Below are 23,657 nucleotides of genomic sequence, written 5' to 3' on the forward strand. Positions count from 1 at the left end.
CACTGTGATGGCCAAAGAGAAAAACACGGTGCTGATAGCCATAATAAATGTAGTGGGATTCTGCGGCATCAGCCTGTGTGGCGTCTTGCTCCCCACGCTACCCCATAAACTCTGGGTGGTATTTTGCCCCCATTGCATGGCTCTATCTTTGTCGGAAGCTGGCAGCTGCTTCATGGCCCATGACTGTCAAAACTACCCTCAGGATCGAAATCACGCAAGCTGATTAGTCCTGGAAAAGTTATGTGTCTATTTCTTGGTACATCTGGCCTCTGACCCACAATCTGGTGTCTCCTGGAGTCTAGGAGATTATCCTTTGTTATCCTGTAGTTGGGCCCCATCCTACCTAGAAGAGCCACATTCTCAGACTGTCCCAGATGGGTGCTCTATTTACGAATACCGAGAGAGGACACGGGCACAGCAGCTCAAAGGCATGATAAACATGTCTGAGGCCATCGCCTGAAGCACATTCTTTTTGAACACCCTCAACACGGAAACCTTGGTCCTCTGAGGCTTGAATTTGAGTTTGAGAACCTGACAAGAGACATTTAGAGATCGGCCTGGTAATCTAGCTGCAGAACGTGGCTTTTTGTAAAAAACCATCCAAATAAGGAAACAGACACACAAGATCCACTCTGATCCTAGTCTCTGAAGGTTCTTTCCAAAGAGAAGGGTTCATCTGCCTAAAGAATGAAGTATGGCTGGAGCAAGTGCTCATGGGAAGCCAGAAGACCATGGTCCTGATATGGGACGTTGTGCTGTCTTCCTTAGATCATCAGCTTCATTTCTTAGTCCGTTGGTTCTCAAACGTCGGGCTGCGTTGGACTCGCCTGAGGGGTTTTGTGAAGCTCAGGCAGCTGGGTCCTGCCCTCAGGGTTTCTAATGCAGCCGGGCTTGGTGACGGGACTTGATAATTTGCATTTCTAATGAACGCCCCGGTGACGCTGCTGCTGCTGTTCCAGGACCACACTCGGGGGACCCCTGCTTTCGTCCAACCTCGCACTTGCATCCCATCAAGCCATCTAACGGCTTGACGGTCAATCTCAAGATTCTTTTCTTTTAAAGCAGTGTGCCCCAGTCACATAGCTTTTATTGTACCCCAATTCTCAATTATCCCAACCTCTCGTATTTTATGATGACGTGGTTCACGATGCTAGATCTCAGACAGCGTATAACCAGGCACGCCAAGTGCGAGATCAGGCTAGAGAGAGAGACTTGCCGTCAGAGACCTCAGGGGAGATGGAGTGAGCAGGATATGGAGGTGTAATAGCCATAAGCCATGATGACAACTACTGCACAGGACGATCGCCCATTCTGAACCCCGTCAGTGAGTTCGTGAAAGGATTTCATTTGCTTCCAGCGTGTAAAATTTTAGTATTTCTAACTCGTGGAAGGAGCTGCTGTTCCTCTAGTCACAAGTTTGTCACCTTCTCCCGGTTTGTGTGCCCAGGTGTTCTAAATAGGTATTTCCCCCACTTTCACGTCGTCTCCTTCCTGCTCAGGTACACGGCAGCTGAGCACCTGGTGCGTGTTCAAGATTTCTACTCAAGACTCCCTGGTGAGTTTTCAATTCCTTCCCCACTTCTCTTCGCCCAGAAAAGGAATCTCCCACTAACTCCAAAGTACCAGCTAGCTGTGTTAGCAATCCCTGTAGTTTTGGGGCCATGGATTAGAATCTTATTTGTCCCTTCAGTAAAGGCTTAATTATTCAGACTTTTAATATTCTCTATTTCCTTTCAAAAAAATCATGGTGGTGCTCAGAGGAAGGCCAGTGACCTCCAGGAGGCCAGCTGTCCTTTCACAGAGCACGGCCACCTAGCCTCTCTTCCAACCCCACCAGGTGCCCGTCCCCACCTGACTCACATCTATCAGGCAGAGGGCCAGGCCCTATTGTCGAGCTGCAAAGGGGCTGAAGCACATCCTCTGCTCTTAGACAGTTACGCAGTGAAGAACATCCAGTTCTCATTTCGAATCCCTTTCCCTTCCTCTTCTTGTTCCTCCTCCAATCCCTTCTCGTGGAAAGCCACGGGGAGAGTCACTGGAAGAGTAACTCTGCATATCCAAAGTCACCTGCCTCCATGAAGAGGACACTTAGGACCAGAAAACAATGCATGTTTGACAGAGATTTACAAGCACAAAATGGGGGGAAGATAACCCTTGTCTGACAGTTTGTTTCCTTTTATCCTTGCAGGTCAGGGAACTTCAGAAGCAGGGCTCATTCATCTTGGTTTGGGGACACACCGTGTGTGTTTAGTGCTCTGAAGAGCGCTAAACAACCACAGGATTTCTAAATATTTGCATTCCATAACTGTCCTTGGACAGGATCTGCTGGGTTGAGTCAACCTGGGGCCACTTTCCCCCCTTTTCTGGTGAGGAGCTGCTGACTGGGGAACCGCTTTCACTTCCTCCCCTTGGGGGCTGATGGGCGCTCCTTCAGCCTGGCCGCATCTCTCCTTTAAAATGGTACTTCACAGGGTCCCTACCCGTCTGCCTGCCCCTACTGCTGAGACCCGAAGGGCCTGACTTGCCTGAATGAATAAGCCTTGTCGTTCCCCACTGCCAGCCGCTTGGGTTCTCTCTGAGTCCCTCCTCTTTTCCTAACTTCTCCTCTCTTTCCCAGGCCAAGATAAACCTTAAACCAAATCCTCCGGATAGGGGAGTTTCCTGATGTGTCTGCTGACAGCCAGGGATTGGAGTATTAGGGGATGAGACAAAAAATATTGAGTGTGGCATTTTAATGGAGTTGTAACTCAGTTTGATGGGACAACTTGGGAACTATAAAGGCACCTGGCAATGAGGATACTGGAGACTAAGCATCGTGATATTTTTTTCTTCCCTTCACAAGCAAAGAAAACAAAGCCGACCATTTTTCACCTATGACACGAGAGGATGGGAGGGTGTTTCTACAGAAAGTTTCCTCTCATTCCAGTTCTGACATTGACTAGTGGGTTTGGCTTCATAAAATTCCAGATGCATAAATTTCCTGGGGGTAAGGAAGTGATTTTTTTTTTTTTTTAAAGGATGTATTTTGGCTCTTGGCACTACTGACCACATTGAAGGCCGACCCCAGGACCTCAGATGAAGATGTTTTGCCTTTGGGAGGTACTGTTTTTCCCCCTTCCTGGTTGGGGCCTTCTCTGATACAGCCTCTCACTGAAATGTTCACACGTACGGGGACCAGCTGTGGATGCTGGCGTGTGGTTATCAATGTCAGGGTACACTTCAGTGCACAGCTGTGTGTAGGCCTCATGTCTTTACTGGGCTTTATTTCAACTGAAGTCGGATCTCAGTGCCCGTCCTACCAGCCAGCACGGCAGGAAGGCTAAACTCAGTCATGGCGGGAGCCATCCCCTTCCTGGGTAGCACAGGAGGCTAAGATCACGCCCAGTCTTCAATCTGTCACGGTTGCTGCTGACATCCTCACCCTCGAGTTCTCTTCAAGCCCTGCAGTCTATTTCTGTGTCTCACTCATGGACGGTAACTTTGCCAAGGCTGGAGAACACCTGCCCAGGCTCAGCCCCGTCAGGTGTACCAGGCAGCCTTCCCCTTCCGAGTCCTGCCCCCTCCTTGGGGTGGGGATTATGAGTGGCACTGACATCTGACTCTTCAATAGCTGTCTGACTTTCCCCTTCCCAGGCACAGAGACTTGTCTCCTTACTCTCGCCTCACTCCTGAGGGCATTCCTCTGTCTGCCTCCTCTTCCTTTCTGAGGGTATTTAGCACCATCTCCTCAGATAGGAAGAGCCCTTGTCTTCAAAAGCCTTCTGTTTTTTCTGCCCTGGAAATCTCTCTGAGGCAAGGAAATAGCAAAAGCCCAGCAACTGGAATAAAAAGGTTGGAGGAGGGGCTTTGGAAAACGTGCACAGGGCAAAACTGAAGTAAATTGAAGTAGATTCAAAGTAATGCTGGATATATCTAAGATGTGGCCACACACACACACACACACACACACACACACACACACACAATGGAATATTATCCAGCCATAAAAAAGAAAGAAATTTTGCCATCTGCAACAACATGGATGGACCTAGAGGGTATTACCCCTCAGTAATTGTTCACAGAGAAAGACAAATACTGTATGTTATCTCTTATATGTGGAATCTAAAAAAAAAATGAAATGAAGGAACAAATATAACAAAAAAGGAACAGACTCACAGGCATAGAGAACAACTAGTGGTTATCAGTGGGGAGAAGGAAGGAGGGAGGGGCAATAGAGAGGTAGGGGATCAAGAGGTACAAACTACTACATATGAAATAAATAAGCTACAAGGATATATTGCACAGCTCAGGGAATAGAGCCAGTCTTTTATAATAACTATAAATGGAGTATAATCTATAAAAAAATTAAATCACTATGTTGTACACCTAAAACTAATATAATATTGTAAATCAACTCTACTTAAGTAAAACAAAAACAAAAACATTTCAGTCAGGGAAGCGAGCATTGTACCTAACCATGGTTACACCTGCAAAATGATGCTATAATACAAAGGGAATATTTCGTCCTGAGGGTGGAGGTGCATGAAAAGATGGAGAAATCGTCACAGTGGGTGGTGTGGTATTGTAAGCATGAAATGTCAGCAGAAGGTAAACTTCTTCCAGGCCCCTCCTGCACGCAGCATCCAGAGCAGGAATGAGAAGGATTAGAAGAGAAATAAAAGCAAATTGGCTAGGGATTCGGTTGGTGGAGAGACAGTAAAATGAGGAGATGCTGTTACTTTTATTTGGAAGGGAGGGGATGTTATAAAGGACATTTTGGGTAACGGATAAATGGAAAAATTAGGAAGGATCTAGTAGAGCTCAGCAATAAATTACCCTCACAGGTTCATAAATAATAGTTCCTATTTTGTAAAATGTGTACTACTTGACAGGTGCTACCCTAAGTATAAACAGCATTATCCCTATTTATAGATGAAGAAACTGAGGCTCTAGAGATACCATATCAGAGAGCTACAAAGGGATGGGCCTAGACTGGGGCCTGGGCAGCCCAGTGCTCACTGGCCCAAGTGGGTCGAGTGCCCTTTTCAGGATTGCCTTTGGGGTGAGATGGATCAGAGACCCTCGCTGATGAGGCCTGAGTCTCATACACACTCATTTCTGAGTTTGGCAGAGGACAGAGAGTGGTGGATTTCTAGAAGACAATCAGGGTACTCTTACCCAAAAAAGGGGGGGAAATAAAAGCATTCCCCAGCAGAAACCCATTTCAGAAAACACAGAGAGGAGAACCTGCTGGATGCTTTGGTTGTAGCAGGGGCCTGCCTGGAGGCACCCAGGATGGTGCACCCCATCCCTGCACCCCTGACCCCCACCCCCCCGAAACCCTTTAAGCATCTCTCGAAAGCTTCTATGAACTGGGGAGCATATATGAAACCACTGGTCTCAAACCAGTAAGGAGAATCCAGAAAGAAGCATAAAATTCTTTAAGCAACGAAACAGAGGTCACTAAGTTCAGGCAGCGAATTTTGTACATGTGACTAAAAAGGGAGTTGCTTTGATCTCACCCAGAAACCATTTTTGGTTTAGTATCAAGTAATTTTAATAAGCTTGGTTATCTGGCTCCCCCATCCCAGCCAACAAAGTAACCAAGGGCATTCCCTGGCCCTTGGGAGGTCATGTCACCTTTTGCTGCCCTACTCTCTCACCTCCAGCCAGCGGGGGCAGAAAGACTGGAACACAGATCTTAGTTATACAGCTCTGGGACCTTGAAGCCTCCTTCAATGAGTCAAGCACAAATGATTTCACAGTAACAGAGCCGGTGTTCCTGGGATAATTTTCATTCCACTTTAAACTTTAATGGTTTGTAAGAGCAATGAGTATGCTCAGTCATTGTGGCCACACAGTTTGGATATTGTGCTTGGCACCACTAAACTGGATCAGGGGAGTGCCTGCCAACTTGTGATTTGTAGATGGGTGGGGTAGAGAGCACAGTGTGTAAATCCCTCCCCTCATCTCTCTTTGTCATCGCTCCCAGTCTCACTCATCTCTGCTTCAGGGAAGGTATGGCCCAATGTGAACCTGCCCCCACCTTGGTTAATGCAAACAAGAGTGGGCTATCTCTCCACAAACTTACCTACAAAACAGACTCACAGACATAGAGAACAGACTTGTGGTTGCCAAGGGGGAGGGGGACTGGGGGAGGGAGAGAGTGGGAGTTTGGAATTAGCAGATGCAAACTGTTATATATAGGATGGATAAAAAAGAAAGTCCTACTGTATAGCACAGGGAACTATATTCAGTCTCCTATGGTAAACCATAATGGAAAAGAATATGAAAAAGAATGTATATATATGTATAACTGAATCACTTTTCTGTTCAGCAGAAATTAACACATCATAAATCAACTATACTTGAATTAAAAAAAAAAAAGAGTGGGGCTGCATCCTACCCATAGAGGTACTTTCTCTCTCTTCCAATATTGTGCCCGATGCCAAGGCAGATCCACATGGACGGAAGTATTCTTAAGAGAGAACCGGCTTTTCAATAGCAGAAAGAGCCAAAAGTCCTCCCACACTTCCTTAGGGAGACTTAAGGGACCCTGTGCATCTTCTGGTACCCAGCAGCAGTGAATGCCAAGGTTGAAAATTGGGGTTTGGGCTTGATTGACCGGGATGCTAATCCCAGCTCCCCATGTACTACCCTGTGCTCTGGGGCAATTTAGTTTTCCCTGGCTAGAAAATGGGTGTAGGATCAGTACCTTACAGCCCAGCATGGCTGTGAGTCTCCAGTAAGATAATATATGCAAAGTGCTGAGCAGTGAGTCAACCCCCAGAATTCCCGGTTATCCCAGAAATGTTAACCTGCATGGTTATTACTACTGTAATTGTTATGACTATTAGTAGCTATATAGGTAACTCAAAAGTGTTAAGAATGTTCCTTCTTTGAACAATGTCAAATTGTTTTGCCAGTGATTTCTGTTTTCTTTTCTGAGGTATAAAGCCAAAAAACCCAAAGACTATCTTTGGAGTTTGACCATCCTGGACTTAAATCTCCATTTGAATGCTTATTAACTGAGTAATTTAGGAATCATTACATTCAATCAGAAGCCTTATCAGGGTAGGCTGATCCCTATGGCTGGGGATCACCAGGAACAAGGAAACAACAATCCATTCAAGGATGGAGCAGCATTTGTGCCAGCGGTACCCATACTGAGGTCAGTAGGATAAGGCACTTTGTTTGGTTGCTAGGCAACAAGGGACCCGCTGTTCTGTAGTCCATCAATATCAACATGAAGCATTAACCAAACCACACTCCTGGTTCCACTTATATGATGGCTGCATTGAAATGCTGGGGAACAGAGAGGATTATGTAAGGTGGAAAAAGTGAGAGTTGGCGCAGTACAGCAAGGCTTCATTTCTGAAGCAGGAGTGACTCAATAGGGATCATCAGCTGGTTGTGGTTCCTGCTTAAATTGAAGATCTTAGAAGAAACATACTATGTAGTCCCATGCCAAGTCTGCCCCACAGGGTGAAGCAAAAATTTGGGAATTTTCAGCTAATGTGATCCACATCAACAAAGCAGGTAATTCTTGTTCAAAAGTATAGTTTTTTTTTTTTTTTTTTTTTTTTTTGCGGTACACGTGCCTCTCACTGTTGTGGCCTCTCCCGTTGCGGAGCACAGGCTCCGGACGTGCAGGCTCAGCAGCCATGGCTCACGGGCCCAGCCGCTCCGTGGCATGTGGGATCTTCCCGGACCGGGGCACGAACCCATGTCCCCTGCATCGGCAGGCGGACTCTCAACCACTGCGCCACCAGGGAAGCCCCAAAAGTATAGTTTTAAAGAATGAGTAACTGTTTGGCTCTGAAATCACCAGTTTATCAGGATATTCCTTGTAAGGGTCATTATTTGTAGCTTTAATTATCCCAATATCCAACTCAATAATGCATCTCACTTTGACCTTATAGAGAAAGGCTTAGCCTCTGAAGTTCCCAAACAGATGTCAACACAGTTACACTTCAGAATATTCTAGATTATAAAGGTACTTGCCCTAGGGACTTCCCTGATGGTCCAGTGGTAAAGAATCTGCCTTCCAATGCAGGGGACGCCGGTTCGATCCCTGGTTGGCGAACTAAGATCCCACATATCACAGGGCAATTAAGCCCGCGCGCCACAACTATTGAGCTCGTGCGCCTCAATGAGAGAGCCAATGTGCCGCAAATTACAGAGCCCATGCGCCCTGAAGCCCGTGCGCCACAACTAGAGAGAGAAAACCTGCATGCCACAACTAGAGAGAAGCCCGCATGCCGCAACTAGGGAGAAACCTGAGCAGACTGTGTGCTGTAATGAAAAGATCCTGCATGCCTCAACAAAGATCCCGTGTGCTGCAACTAAGACCCGACGCAACCAAAAAAAATAAGGAAAACAAATAAATATCAAAAAAAATAAAGGTACTTGCCCTAGAATTTATGTGGTTTTCTACCTAGGAAGGAAATAAGCATTGCACTAGGCTATCAAATAACCTATCCATTTATTCAGCAGTATGAATTGCCTCTACACTAGCTTTAAGTGAGTTGATGATGTGAAAGTCAATAACCTAGTATTTTGATCTGATTTCCTTAAGCATGCTCTTATTTATTAATTCAGGAATAACAAACAATAGGTTATATTTAATTGGAAATAGAATTTTCAACTGGACAGTCAGTGTAGTTTAAGTATTATATGTTTGGGTACAAGACCCCCAAGGGTATAGCCTGAAATCAAATAGATACAACTGGCTACAGGAAACACCAAAAGAGGCTAATTAGATAGAAATATGGAACACTGAAAAGGAAAAAAGGAGATATGTGGGAATTTTTGAGATTGTGAATCAATTTTGTGACTCTAAGAAAGAAGCTATGGGGAAAGGCTGGGGGAAAATGCAACAGTATACAAGAAACCGAGGGAGTACCAGAGTAACCACAGGTGAGCAGATTGGTCACAATTAGTCACTGCTCATTTGCAGCATCCGTCATCACAGCTGTTTTGACACAAAGTAGCTGTTGGCCATATCTTTCTTCTGCCCTGCTTGTTTCCACATGTGACTTTACTTAGAGAACTGGCCCACACACCCAGGCCACAGAACTCTTCTGAGATAAATGGAGATGCTCGTGGAGCCACTAAAGGACAGGATTTCATTTGCCGTTGCTGAAAGCTAATGAGAAGAGTAAAAGAAAAGGCGCCTACAGGAATTATACTGGTGGGGCTCCTGGGCGGCTGCCTGGAACCCTGGCCAGGTAATAGCTCTGACAATTAAACTGTGGCCACTGAGCCAACACCAGCATCTGCCAGGTCAGGCTCAAGCTCTTCTCTTAGCTCCACATGGGTTTGGTCCAGATCAGACACCCTAGAAGTGCCTCATGCTAATACAAAACAGCTTGTTCTGAAAACTTAGTCTTGCCCGTGTCAGAGATGTCTTTGCTGATGTCTGGAAGATTGCACAAGGAGAAAAACATGTCTAGTCAAAACGGGTGAAAGGACCTAAAAAGGCTATGAGTAATCAAAAGATCAGGTGAACACACAAAGAAGTTTTCAAAGGACCTGGATGGATCCTCACATGACCAACTCGCTGACCTTTAGGCTACTCTTAATCATGGATTCTCTTTCTAGAATAGATCAGAAGAGTTAAGAGAGAATCACATCAAATGACTCATGGAACCACCCTACTTTTCACAAATATTTACTGAGAATTTCCTCTGCTTCAGACACCGGGCTAGGTATTATGTGCTGGGTACAAAGCAGTAAATAAAACAGATATGGCTCTTGCTTGTTCTGAAAACTTGAGATGGCCCTCAACTAAAACATTAGCAAATAGGACCAAGCAGAACATTTACAGCATAATATATCCTGTATATAGGATATATTCAATCCTATATAGGATTGAATATATAGGATATATTGATATATATATAAGGATATATATATATATCCTTGCATTACTTGAATATATAGGATATATTCAAGTAATATATAGGATAATTCAAGTAATATAATTATAAATATAAATAAATATTTATAATATTTATATAAATATTATATAATATTATATAATATATATTATATATATAATATATATAATATATATAATATTATATAATATATAAATAAATAAATATTTATAATATTTATATTTATAAATAAATATAAAAATAATTCAAGTGTTATATATTCAAGTAATATATAGGATATATTCAAGTAATGCAAGGATAGCTCAACAACAGTCAATCTATTAATATCACTAACCATAGTAACAGATCAAAGGAGAAAAGTCATTTGATCATCATAGGTGCCAAAAATCCATGTGACAGACTTCAGTATCCAGTAAAAATGTTAATAGATAGTAGATATAACCTGCCACAAGAAAAGCCATTTATAGTCTGATAAATATAAAAGGATCAGACATATCCCATTTATAAAAATAATAAAAATATAAAATATTTGAAATAAATGTAGCAAAAAATGTATAAGATATATAAAGAAAACTTTAAAACATTACTCTCAAAAAGAAAACTTGAATAAATAGAAACCATACCATTATCTTGGGTAGAAATATTTAATATCTTAGAGATATTAATTCCCCCTAAATTGATCAATTAAAAGTGATTTTTTGGGCTTCCCTGGTGGCGCAGTGGTTGAGAGTCCGCCTGCCGATGCAGGGGACACGGGTTTGTGCCCCGGTCCGGGAAGATCCCACATGCCGCGGAGCGGCTGGGCCCGTGAGCCATGGCCGCTGAGCCTGTGCGTCCGGAGCCTGTGCTCCGCAACAGGAGAGGCCACAACAGTGAGAGGCCCGCGTACCGCAAAAAAAAAATAAAAGGGATTTTTTTAAAGTGATATTCATCACAATAGTAAGGCTCCTCTCTCTGTCTCTGTCTCTTTCTTGCTTGCTTCTGCTCTTTTTTTTTCTTCCAGAACTTGACTAGCTGGTTTGAAAATACATATGGAAAAGTAAACAAAATCAGATAAAAATTAAATTTAAAAGGGTAAACTATGAAAATCTGAAAAATAGGAGATTCAGTGACTAGACTACCTTATATAGGGATTAAACATAAAAACAATAGCAATTAAACAGTTTTATTCTCGCATAGACAGATAAAACAATAAATACCAAGAGCCTAGAAAGAAGCTTAAATATACATGTAGTCTCATATGTGCATATGATAAAGATTTTTCAAACTAGAGAGGAAAACACACATTATTCAAATGGTTTTGAAAAAACTGACTAACCATATTAAGAAAATATTAAGGCTGTATTACTCCTTCCAATGGACAGCTCAAAGATTTAAACATATGTATTGAAACAGTGAAACTGATAAAAGTACTAGAAAAACAGAAAAAAATCCAAAATGGTGAAGTTTTTCCTAAGCAAGATATTGAACACAAAAGCCAGACAGGAAATAAATGATAAATTTAAATCCATTTAAAGAAAAACAAAACAAAACAAAACTTTCACATGGCAGAAACGAGAACTGGGGAAAAAATGTTTCCAATACATATAATAAAAAGTAGCTATTTTTAAATGTTAAAAGAGCTCATATAAACCAAGAAGATGAATCAATCACGCAAAGGCAAATGGGACTGGGGAAAGATGAACTTTCAGTTTATAAAAAAAAGAAACATAAACGGCTTGTAAACATGAAAAGATACTCAACTTGCTCAAAGATAAGACAAAAGAATAAGATACCATTTCTCACTTATCAGATTGGCAAAGATGATAATATTTAATAATATACAATGTGGTCAAGAGTGTGGAGAAACAGGTTATCTTATAACCTGTTGGTAGAGCTAAAAGTAGGTACTAACTCTTCAGAAAGCAGCTTGGAAATAGGTGTCAAATTTTAAAGGTACAAATTCCTTGACCCAGCAAAGTAAAATCTGTCTATCTAATACCTATACTTCACTTCAACATTCCGACCTAAACAGAAACAACCTAAACAGGCATCAGTAGGAGATAACAAATATAGCTAAACTTTAGATGTATTAACACAGAAAGATGCCCGAGGTATATTATTAAGTTTAAGAAGCAGTATTGTTCTATTTATTAAAAATTATGCTACCAAATTTATGCTTGTATATGCATTCACTATTACTATAAAAACATATAAGAAACTGTTAACTACAGTTATCACTGATTAAGGGGCTGGGAATTGGGAGTTATGGAAAGTAGCATTTTACTTTTTACTTTATATCTTTAAATATTATTTAACCTTTTTCTTTGCCATGCATACTTATTGCTTTCTTATAAAAAGACTTTCCTACTTTGCTGCGCTGTGTTTTTAAACAAGGATTACACATGTAGTAGTATTGTTTTGGATAAAGGCTGAACTTGCTAAAAACGTTGAATGTACCATCTAAACTCTGTTATCTGAATGAAACAAACTCCAATCTTTGTGAAATATATTTAAGTGGCAAGCTGGTTCTTAAAGACTGAAGTAATCTCTCTTCAAAAGCATTCACTTCCAAAACTTACAACTGGATACATTCTGAAACCCAGATTTTCCCCCATGACAAATGATAATTCTCCAAGCAATATGATGGACATACCTGTATAGATGTGTATGTTTTAATTTAAAAGTATACTTTTTTATAATTAAAAAAACCCAGTAAAGATCTATAAATAATAAAGATGGTGTTGCTGTGATAAGCTGAAGCTGATAAAATTTCCATTATGGTATATTACCTGGAAGAGGTTAAGATGTTAAGAATTTATAGGAAACTGAAATAAAAACAAGCACCTGAATATGACATATCACAGATGGAATTTAATTTAAATAGTCTGTATTTTTTTGTACACCCTAGCCACTTTCATTACCATTCAAATGAAAGCATTACCTAATTAGCATGTAATTACTCTGTAATCTTCGTTTAAAAATGGCTTGAAATTTTAGTATTTTTTCTGTACTTAAAATCCTAGCAAAGCAATTTAAAAGTTCAAATGCAAAATAAGTATAGCACCAAAATGCAGTCACCACATTGCTCGATATCTCATGATTTAAGAGGATTTTTGAGCTTTATTTCCCGGCATGGAACCTCAACGGAGTCATTATGCCTATAAGACCTAATAATGATCAGATGTTTCAACTTGGACTTAAATGAATGAAGAGGGAGATCAGCCAGTCCTCTATTATGCTGTAAAGTCAGATGACAATTGGTAATCAAGAACAAAGATTAATAAGCGAACTTCAGTTTTTATCTAAAGTATAAAATTAGGAAGTCAAGTATGAAATCTGTAGATGTTGGTCAAATGTTTTTTTAATTCACTGAATTTTTCCTGGGTTAGACAGAGTAATCATTTATTACTGTTTCTAGCAGTACTGGACTTTGCACTCTAATACAAATTGAAGTTAGAGATGAACAAAACTAGGTCTGTGACAACTTGTTCAATCACTCTTTTCTTTCTTTTTTTTTTTTTTTTTTTTTTGCAGGACACGGGCCTCTCACTGTTGTGGCCTCTCCCGTTGTGGAGCACAGGCTCCAGACATGCAGGCTCTGCGGCCATGGCTCATGGGCCCAGCCGCTCCGCGGCACGTGGGATCTTCCTGGACCGGGGCACGTACCCGTGTCCCCTGCATTGGCAGGCAGACTCTCAACCACTGCTCCACCAGGGAAGCCCTGTTCAATCACTCTTAATGTCTTCAGTTAGAACAAGAAACAATAGCATGTCGAGTTGAATTCATCAATAATCTAGGCCTAATGAGAGAGAATGTATTCAAACCTTCTGAAAGGGAATAAATTAACTGTTTAACTTTTGCCTGCTTTGTTTATCAGTGCTAGTCCAGAGAGGATGTAGGTTTGGGTGAGAAAGCAGCCCACTGTATAACTGAGTAGAAAGCATCCCAGACCAGGAAAGAAGGGCTCTGGGTCCCAATTCTGGCTCTGCCAGGAATGAGCTGGGTGATTTGGAGGAAACGACTGAATCTCCGGCTCACTCAATGTCTCATCTGAGAAAGGAAGGGATTGAATTAGGCTTCTAAGAGCCCTTTTAGCTCTTGATCCATAAATAACACTTGTGACTTTTGCCTGGAAAACAATGGTAGAGAATCTGAAGAAATAGGTGGACACTGTGTTGTCACCTATGACTATATCAGTACATCTGGATCAGTGACTTCCCCTAAAACATGTAGGATGATTGACTCATACATGTGTGAGTACTATAAGCACTATGCTAGTTGCTACAAAATACACCGGTGAATAGAAGACACCTCCCTACCCTTGTGGAGTGTATGTAGTAGTGTTATTAGATGGGGTGAGAGGGCAGTGGAGTGAGACACAAGCAGTTAAAATAAATTAGATTGTTCATTGAATTACAGTTTCAGATACTTTGGTAAAGTCTTCTAAAAACCAGTATGCCAAGTATCCAAACCCTGAGACTGATACAATTCACGTTAATGTGACATGGCAAATTCAGTCTGGTACACATGAATAGCTTTTCAAACTAATCCATGTATGTTACTAATATTGCCTTTTCTCTCTTAAAACAAACAAACAAACAAACCAATTTTTGTATTCAGGAGTCATCAGTGGTAATATTATAATCTTATTTTTTAGTTATTATAGGTATATTATAAAACAAATAATTATCTTAATGTTAAGGACCTAGAATTTCAGCATAAAAGGAAATACATGCAAGTATAAAATCAACCAAAAAAACATATTATTTGAAAATATCAGTAGGAAATCATGATTTTCTTTTCCACTTCATTTTTATGTCCTGGCTTTGCCTACTGAAAATACATAGAAACAATGATCATCCAGGAGTGATGAGCAATTCTAGCACCCAGATTGTGGTCTCTAAATGCTATGTCTCTCTAAAAGGAACCAGAGTTCTTAGAAAAGGCTGAGTGTAGGTCTGGAACAGGAAATGAACGAGATGAGCCTGGGAAATTGGCTTAAGCCTGGGCTAGTAAGCAAGGAAGCCATTAAAGACTAATAGGGAAAATGCCAAAAGACACAGAGCCCAACCATAAGGTGTTTCCACTGTACAAAATACAGGGCAACTTGAATATCAAAAAGAGTAATTATAACAGATTGAAACCCATCTAACAATAATATTAAAAAAACAACAACACTGTTTCCGGGGCACACCTTATTGCTCTGAAAACTGATAAAGGAAAAGAATCAAGAATTTCTCTTGCCTTTCTTATATCTCAGGGTAACCAAATGGCTGATGAGGTAAATTTCTTCATAGAAGAATTCCAGCTAATTAGGAATGACAGACAGAAATAATAACCATTTTGCAACCTTAATAAAATCATGGAAGCAGGCAATGCTAAAATTATGTGAAATGTTGTTGGGTGAAGTTTATAAAGGAGGGATCAAGCTGAAAGCATATAAACCCACCCCTCGATCCCTAAAAGTGGGGCAAACAGACATTATATGCCTCAGAACATAATATAATAGAAAGTATACAGTGCCACCTGTGAAACATTCTTGCCTAAAATATGAACTAGAATCTAATGACTCCTCTAAGTCTAGCCACCAATTATAAGAAATATGGATGACAGAAGAACAAGTTAAATAATACCACAGTGAAGCCATCAGACAAATCCTGAATATGTAACAGGACATAGGATGGATGACTCAATTTCTCCAACAAATCAATGGTATAAAAAAAGGGGGGCTGTGATGAAAGAGATCTAGGAGACAAAAAAAAACCCAAATGCATCTTGTGGTCATGTTTTAATGCTGATTTAGACCAAACTTTTACGGAGACATCTTTGAAACAACTTGGGAAATTAGGTATTACGTGTTTTTAAGGAATTTGTCAATTTTGTATGAGTGATAATAGCATAGTAACTATATAAAATATTCCTTAACATTTAAAAATGCATACTGAAGTATTTGTGTCGTTATGGTTGACACCATGTCTAAAACTGGCCTTAAATGCTCTAGCCCCGTTCCTCACCCAAATCCCATGAGGCTAGATGAAACAAGACTGGCATAAAGTTGATTATTGTGGAAGGTTGGCGGGTGGGTCTATGAAGATTGTAAACTCACTCTCGCTTTTTTGTGTATACTGAACAATTTCCATAATAAAACATTTAAAAAAAAGTACACACTTCCAGGGGCTTCCCTGGTGGCGCAGTGGTTGAGAACCTGCCTGCCGACGCAGGGGACACGGGTTCGGGCCCTGGTCTGGGAGGATCCCACATGCCGCGGAGCAGCTGGGCCCGTCGCGTCTGCAGCCTGCGCTCCACAGTAAGAGAGGCCGCGGCGGTGAGAGGCCCGCGCACTGCGATGAAGAGTGGCCCCCCACTTGCCGCAACTGGAGAAGGCCCTTGCGCGGAAACAAGGACCCAACACAGCCAAGGGTAGATAAATAAATAAATAAATAAATAAATAAACGTACACACTTCCAGAGAAATATTTGCTACTGTACACATATCTATATTCAGCCAGGCTTCACTTGCTCCTAGTAGTTTCTCGCTTTTTCTCAGGGCCCTGGTCGCTGTCTTGTTAAATTTCCATTTTGTTGATTTCCCAGTTTTCTCTGAAGTCAGCACATGTCTAATTCCACTTGTCTCCTCTTGTTGTCTTCACAGGGCTCTTGAGATGGGACCTTGTAAATGTAACGAGTTTCCTGTGCTCTTAGATAACATAAAACCCTGTGTCTATTTTCTCAATCATCTCAGGTTGCCCTTTATTTTTCTTCCTGAGAAACTTTTCAATTTGTGTTGGATTTGTGGTTGAATTTCCTGATATATACTTCTTTCTAGGAAAGAACTTCAGGAATTCAAGATAGCGTTTCAACCTTTACATTTAGAACCTCAAACAAACAGATGATTAATATTTAACTCATTTCATACCAGTAAAAACAGAAGGAGAATGTGTTCTACATTATAGAAGGCTGCTTTCTGTTCACAGAACTTCTTCACTCCTCGTAGGCATGGCTGACATAGAAAGATTGTTCACGATTTATTTTTTTTAGAATTCGGTATGCCATGTTGATCATATACAACGTAGCCTTCAAGTGCACATCTCAAAATAGGCCACACAACATTCACACACTAGACTGGTATCAGCTAAAACCGGGTCATGAATCATCATCTATTTACAGGCCTACTGTGAAGAAAGCTGCTGATGAGGGAATGGCAGCCCATATTTGCTAAGCACGTACTGTACACGAGGCTCTGTATTAGCTACTCCACATACACCATTGCATTAATGATAGTTAATAGTAATAAAAGCAGACGTTATCATTACAAAGATCATTTGCTGGCATCTGCTGTTTTCCACTTGATATATTTTCCATTTGAACAGATGAAAGCTCTGAGGTTACTGCAGCTATTCTTAAGTGAGGTTCGGTAACTTACTCAAGTTTACTCAGTTATTAAGTGGTGAACTCTGACTCCCAGACCTCTGTTGCCTCCGCTAGTTTTTTCCATCAGTCATTTGCATATGACTTGCATGATCTTTGCCACCTCACATACCTCTTGTACAATTATTTACATAATATTTTAAACTTGACATTTTTTTCCTTAAGTGTATTTATCCAAAAAGGAAATGAAATATCGCTGACATAAGTGGAAAATGAATATAATTTGCCATGAATAGAAGGTAACCATATAAATAAATACAATGAAATTTTGGCCTCTGCAGCTGGAGACTGGCTCTCACTCTGATGGAGCAGACTGATTCCTCTCCTCGTCTCTCACTACCCCATGGAGCATACCACCTAAGTCATCTTGTGTACCGTTCGTGGTGTGGGTACCATATTCTAGGCAAACCTTTGTTTAATGTCATCCAATGTGGCTTCAAATAGGTGAATCTATTATGGATCACGGGTCTCTTGTTATAAAACTGAAATCGAGTAAAAGCTCACTTATACTTTGGCAAACACACTACTGACATGAGGCATGAAAGCTTGAAAGAAAAGCTTAGTTCAAACAACTAGATTAGAAAACAGAGATATAAATAGAAACTTAATGAATAAACGGGAAATTGTATTTCTTGGCAACAAATTTTGACCATGTTCAGTTTTCCGGTGAGATAGAGTTCTTTTATATGTAGCTATGCAAAAAATATGTGTATGCATATTTGTGGGTGTGTATATGTATGTGTATACATATATACATACATATATATACACACACACACCCCTACACATGTATCTCAATATATGTATCATTCCATTTATACTGGGCATGCTTATGCTGTGCATGGGCCTCCTGAGGATTACGTATGCCCAACCTAAAATGGTCCTGTAGTGATGCTTGTGTATAGGCTACAGTCCTGATTTATGCACAAGAAGCCAATTCAGAAGCACTGTAAGCAGAATGTCAATCATAGCCATTATCTGGCTGAACACTGCACATTCATTAACTAGCCGGAAGATCCCTCCTGACGGTTTTGGGTTGGCATGTGTGTGGACAGAGGGGTTAAGAATGTCAAATCTATTTAATAAGCAATGGAAAGCTCATTCTTTACCTTTTTTTTTTTTTTTTTTTTTTTTAGTTCAAAGGTTAAGACCTAAGAACTTTGGTCTAAGATCACAAAGTTCTCTGTAGGCTGGAGTTGGATGTCTTTGGATATTAAAAAAGTTCAAAAACCTCTCTTTTGTGAGAAAAATTTCCTACTGGAAGGCAAAACAATTGGGTAGAAATAAAAGTGACTTTGGAGTCAGACAGATCTAAAGTGGAAATCCCCACTTTTTACCTACAAGCTATAAGACTGTATCTATGCCTTAATTTCCTCGTTCACCAAGTGAGGATAGTAGCTCCTTCAGAGGATTTTCATAAGTTTAAACAAGAAAATGTTTGTAAATTATTAAGCCCAGTGCTTGGCCCATTCTATCATCCATTTATTTATTCATCAAACACTGAGTATCGTTATATGCCAGACCCTGTGCTAGGTGGAGACACAGCAGCAAATGAGGCAGCCATGGTGCTCCAGCAGGGAAGCCAGATGAAGAAGATGATGAATGTGCTATAAAAGCAACTGGGAAATAAATTAAATGAGATAGACAGTAAATGGTGGGCATTGTAGTTAGCAAAATTCTCTCTGAGGAAATTTAGTCTGATTAAGCATTTAATCTGAGACCTGACAGTTGAGATTGAGCCAGCCATGGGAGGAAACTGGTGGTATTTGAGAGGGAGGGAGGGGCAGTGGGAAAACAGGAGGCCGTTACTACAGTCTGGGTGGAGATAATGGTGACTTGGGTGAGGGCAGTAGCAGTAAAGATGGATCTGAAAGTTGTAATTAATATTCATTCTCTTCTCCTAAAATTTCTTCCAAAAGAAAATTATATCATTGAATAATTTCCACCAGTAGAAATTCAAAGGAAGAAAGTAAAAATGCTTCTTACATGTAATGCAGGTTCTTAAGATCTCCAAGCCTAATGGCCTTCCTTTCTATGAATAATTTTTCTTCTGGACCAGACCTTGAGATTAGATATGTTACTATGACAAATAGGTCTGCTTTAGATTTGATTATTATTTTCATTTAGTATTGCCTGTTCAGGAAATACTACCAATTTATTCTTGGTAATAAAACTTTTCAGAGATAATATATATGAAAAAAGAATGAATGTTCTCTTTTTCCTTTATGGAAACTCACTCAGCTGACTCACTGGCAAAGAAATTTAATCATAGAAATTAATTGTCGTGTTGTGGTCCCTCTGCCACCGGTAAGGGCGATTCTTGAGTGGCTTGTTGGGACAGCCACAAAAACCCTAAGTGAAAGGCATGAGATAGGACATGTTCCACAGAGAAAAACAACTCTCAGTTCACATTCTTCCTTTCAGTGCTAATACTGGCTTGATTTGGAGAACAGGCAATGGAGACCCAATACTCGGTCTGTTTCCCCAGACAACTGGCTCAGGGAAGTGTTCTCTCCGTAGGAACTCTTGTTCTTGAACTCATGTACTTGAAAGCACAGACAACCTACATGCCTCCTACTTTTGCAGTTCCTGATTGGAGAACCCCTCCTTCCCTAGCTGCCTTTCTCTTGCCTTGAGGTATGGATCTCCAACACTGTGCTAGCCTCGACTTGTCTTGGATGGTTATTTAATTTAAGGAAACCAATTATCAGTGATGCGTGAGCAACGTCTTTAAACTTGCAGGTATGATCAGGTAAGGATTTCTTGCTACTTAACAATCCTAATTGCCTTGGAATGGATTTGGAAGCCACACTGGAGGATCATCACTGAAATGGTCTGAAACAGCTCACCCTTTGCCCTACCTCCCCCCCTCCTTTGGTCATTTTTATGTGGCTGTACATATAACTGCATTTGTGCACAACTTAGCACTGCCTTCATTTCTACAGCTGATGGGTGCTTCGAGACATGTACACATAAAGCAGTCAGCTACTTGTTAATGCCCTCCCATGGGTACAATTAATTGGAGGTGTTCCTATTTAAAAAAAAAATGATTCAACCTCTGATGCCTATATCAGAGAAAACATCATCAGTATAGTGAGGTGGGAACAGCATGGGCTTTGGAATCAGGCTGAACCAGGTTGGGTCAGGGTTCCAGTACACAGTAACTGTGTGATCTCAGGAGTAAAAATGGGGATATATTAATAGCACATACCTCATAGAAATCATATGGGGATTCGATATCAGAGTGTAGTGAAGCAGCTCAAAGTCTGGCGCGTAATAGGCATTCAATAATCATTTTTGTTACCACTACAAGTTGCCACTATTCTTTTGGATTGAATAAAGAGTATAGAAGCATTGCCTCTGGCTGAAAATGAGTTTCCCATAAGGATCTACTAATGACTTTGGTAGAATATCTTCTCTTTTGTATAATTTCTGCCTTGGACCTGCTTCAATACACTGCTAGGTGTTCCTTTATCTCATTGTGGGGGCAGAGAGTGTGCCTCAGTCTTTGTGTATCCTCAGTGTCCTGCAAAGGGCCTGGTGCATGGTAGGCACTCAATACATATGTGTTGAATAAAAGAATCAAACTCAAATAACTTATTTTCTATAATCTTCTGAGCCTCAGATGCTGAAAGGGTTGAAAAATCAGACTTGTTTTAAAATGAAACTAAAAAAAAAAGTGCACGAACTTTTACAGCTGTTCAATACGGTATTATTGGACAAATCCTAAGTATTAAAAATACTTTTAAAAATTTTGTAGATTTCAGGCAGCTGGATTTAAAAACAGTTCCAAATAATCTCCATTTTCTCTAAGCCAATCCATTCTTGATCTGACTTAAAAAAAATTCAGAGACATAATTTTGTAAACAAAAGACTTGGCTAATTTTTCATAGTGAGATTCCCATAGATATAAAAACCAGAATTTTAAAAAATCTACTTAAAATACATTTTAAAACTATACTTAATAATACTGTAGTGTACATTTGAAAGTTGCTACAAGAATAGATCTTAAAACGTTTTGATCACAAGAAAAAAACATTTTGTAACTATGAATGGTGATGGATGTTAACTAGACTTACTGGGGTGATCATTCCACAATACATACAAATATGGAATCATTATGTTGTACACCTGAAACTAACATGTTATACGTCAATTATGTCTTTAAAAATGTATTTTCAGTAAACATTTAACAGAGAAGCAACTAATTAACTTACTAAAGAGTAGGAGAGTGATATTACTTCAAGATGTACACATGTTGTTAGACTTGAATGACAAAACTGTCCAAAAGGAAAGGTTGTGTTCTCTGTCAACAGATGCTTCTTTAGAGATTTTCAGGTAGAACTTTTAGGAGGGTGTTTTGAGTCAGTGATGGTGGCTGGGATTGGGGGTAAAAACATGACCACTGAAGACAAATGCAAGGTCTACTCTGGGGGGGGGTCTTTGTAATATCATCCCAAATCAAGAAACAACCACACAGCTCTACCCACCACCAGTCCCTCCCATCAGGAAACTTCCACAAGCCTCTTAGATAGCCTCATCCACCAGAGGGCAGACAGCAGAAGCAAGAAGAACTACAATCCTGCAGCCTGTGGAACAAAAACCACATTCACAGAAAGACAGACAAGATGAAAAGGCAGAGGGCTATGGACCGGATGAAGGAACAAGATAAACCCCAGAAAAACAACTAAATGAAATGGAGATAGGCAACCTTCCAGAAAAAGAATTCAGAATGATGGTAGTGAAGATGATCCAGGACCTCGGAAAAAGAATGGAGGCAAAGATCAAGAAGATGCAAGAAATGTTTAACAAAGACCTAGAAGAATTAAAGAACAAACAAACATAGATGAACAATACAATAACTGAAATGAAAAATACACTGGAAGGAATCAACAGCAGAATAACTGAGGCAGAAGAACGGATTAAGTGACCTGGAAGACAGAATGGTGGAATTCACTGCTGCAGAACAGAATAAAGAAAAAGGAGTGAAAAGAAATGAAGACAGCCTAAGAGACCTCTGGGACAACATTAAATGCATCAACACTCGCATTATAGGGGTCCCAGAAAGAGAAGAGAGAGAGAAAGGACCTGAGAAAATATTTGAAGAGATTACAGTCGAAAACTTCCCTAACACGGGAAAGGAAATAGCCACCGAAGTCCAGGAAGTGCAGAGAGTCCCATACAGGATAAACCCAAGGAGAAACATGCCGAGACACATAGTAATCCAATTGGTAAAAATTAAAGACAAAAATTATTGAAAGCAGCAAGGGAAAAACGACAAATAACATACAAGGGAACTCCCATAAGGTTAACAGCTGATTTCTCAGCAGAAATTCTACAAGCCAGAAGGGAGTGGCATGATATACTTAAAGTGATGAAAGGGGAGACCCTAAAACCAAGATTACTCTACCTGGCAAGGATCTCATTCAGATTCGATGGGGAAATCAAAAGCTTTACAGACAAGCAAAAGCTAACAGAATTCAGCACCACCAAACCGGCTCTACAACAAATGCTAAAGGAACTTCTTTAAATGGGAAACACAAGAGAAGAAAAGGACCTACAAAAACAAACCCAAAACAATTAAGAAAATGGTAATAGGAACATACATATCAATAATTACCTTAAATGTGAATGGATTAAATGCTCCAACCAAAAGACACAGGCTTGCTGAATGGATACAGAAACAAGACCCATCTATATGATGTCTGCAAGAGACCCACTTCAGACCTAGGGACACATACAGACTGAAATGAGGGGATGGAAAAAGATATTCCATGCAAATGGAAATCAAAAGAAATCTGGAGTAGCAATACTCATATCAGATAAAATAGACTTTAAAATAAAGAATGTTACAAGAGACAAGGAAGGACAGGACACAACATAATGATCAAGGGATCAATCCAAGAAGAAGATATAACAATTATAAATAAATATGCTCCCAACATAGGAGCACCTCAATATATAAGGCAACTGCTAACAGCTGTAAAAGAGGAAATGGACAGTAACACAATAATAGTGGGGGACTTTAACACCTCATTTACACCAATGGACAGATCATCCAAACAGAAAATTAATAAGGAAACACAAGCTTTAAATGACAAAACAGACCAGATAGATTTAATTGATATTTATAGAACATTCCATCCAAAAACAGCAGATTACACTTTCTTCTCAAGTGTGCACGGAACATTCCCCAGGATAGATCACATCTTGGGTCACAAATCAAGCCTCAGTAAATTTAAGAAAACTGAAATCATATCAAGCATCGTTTCTAACCACAACGCTATGAGATTAGAAATGAATTACAGCGGAAAAAAACGTAAAAAACACAAACACATGGAGGTTAAACAATACGTTACTAAATAAT

The 23,657-nt window shown here is 40.3% G+C and overlaps 1 long non-coding RNA gene across 1 annotated transcript in view; it reads left to right on the forward strand.

The window, feature by feature from the left end:
• The window catches only part of LOC132518507 (uncharacterized), a 43,142-nt gene that overhangs the window by 8,086 nt on the left and 11,399 nt on the right, over positions 1-23,657 (forward strand). The window contains exons 2-4 of the long non-coding RNA XR_009539903.1: positions 1,500-1,555; positions 3,018-3,099; positions 19,877-20,042. This is a non-coding gene — a long non-coding RNA (uncharacterized LOC132518507). The remainder of the gene's footprint in view (positions 1-1,499; positions 1,556-3,017; positions 3,100-19,876; positions 20,043-23,657) is intronic.

Source organism: Lagenorhynchus albirostris, chromosome 3, assembly GCF_949774975.1.
Source record: "Lagenorhynchus albirostris chromosome 3, mLagAlb1.1, whole genome shotgun sequence".
NCBI lineage: Eukaryota > Metazoa > Chordata > Mammalia > Artiodactyla > Delphinidae > Lagenorhynchus > Lagenorhynchus albirostris.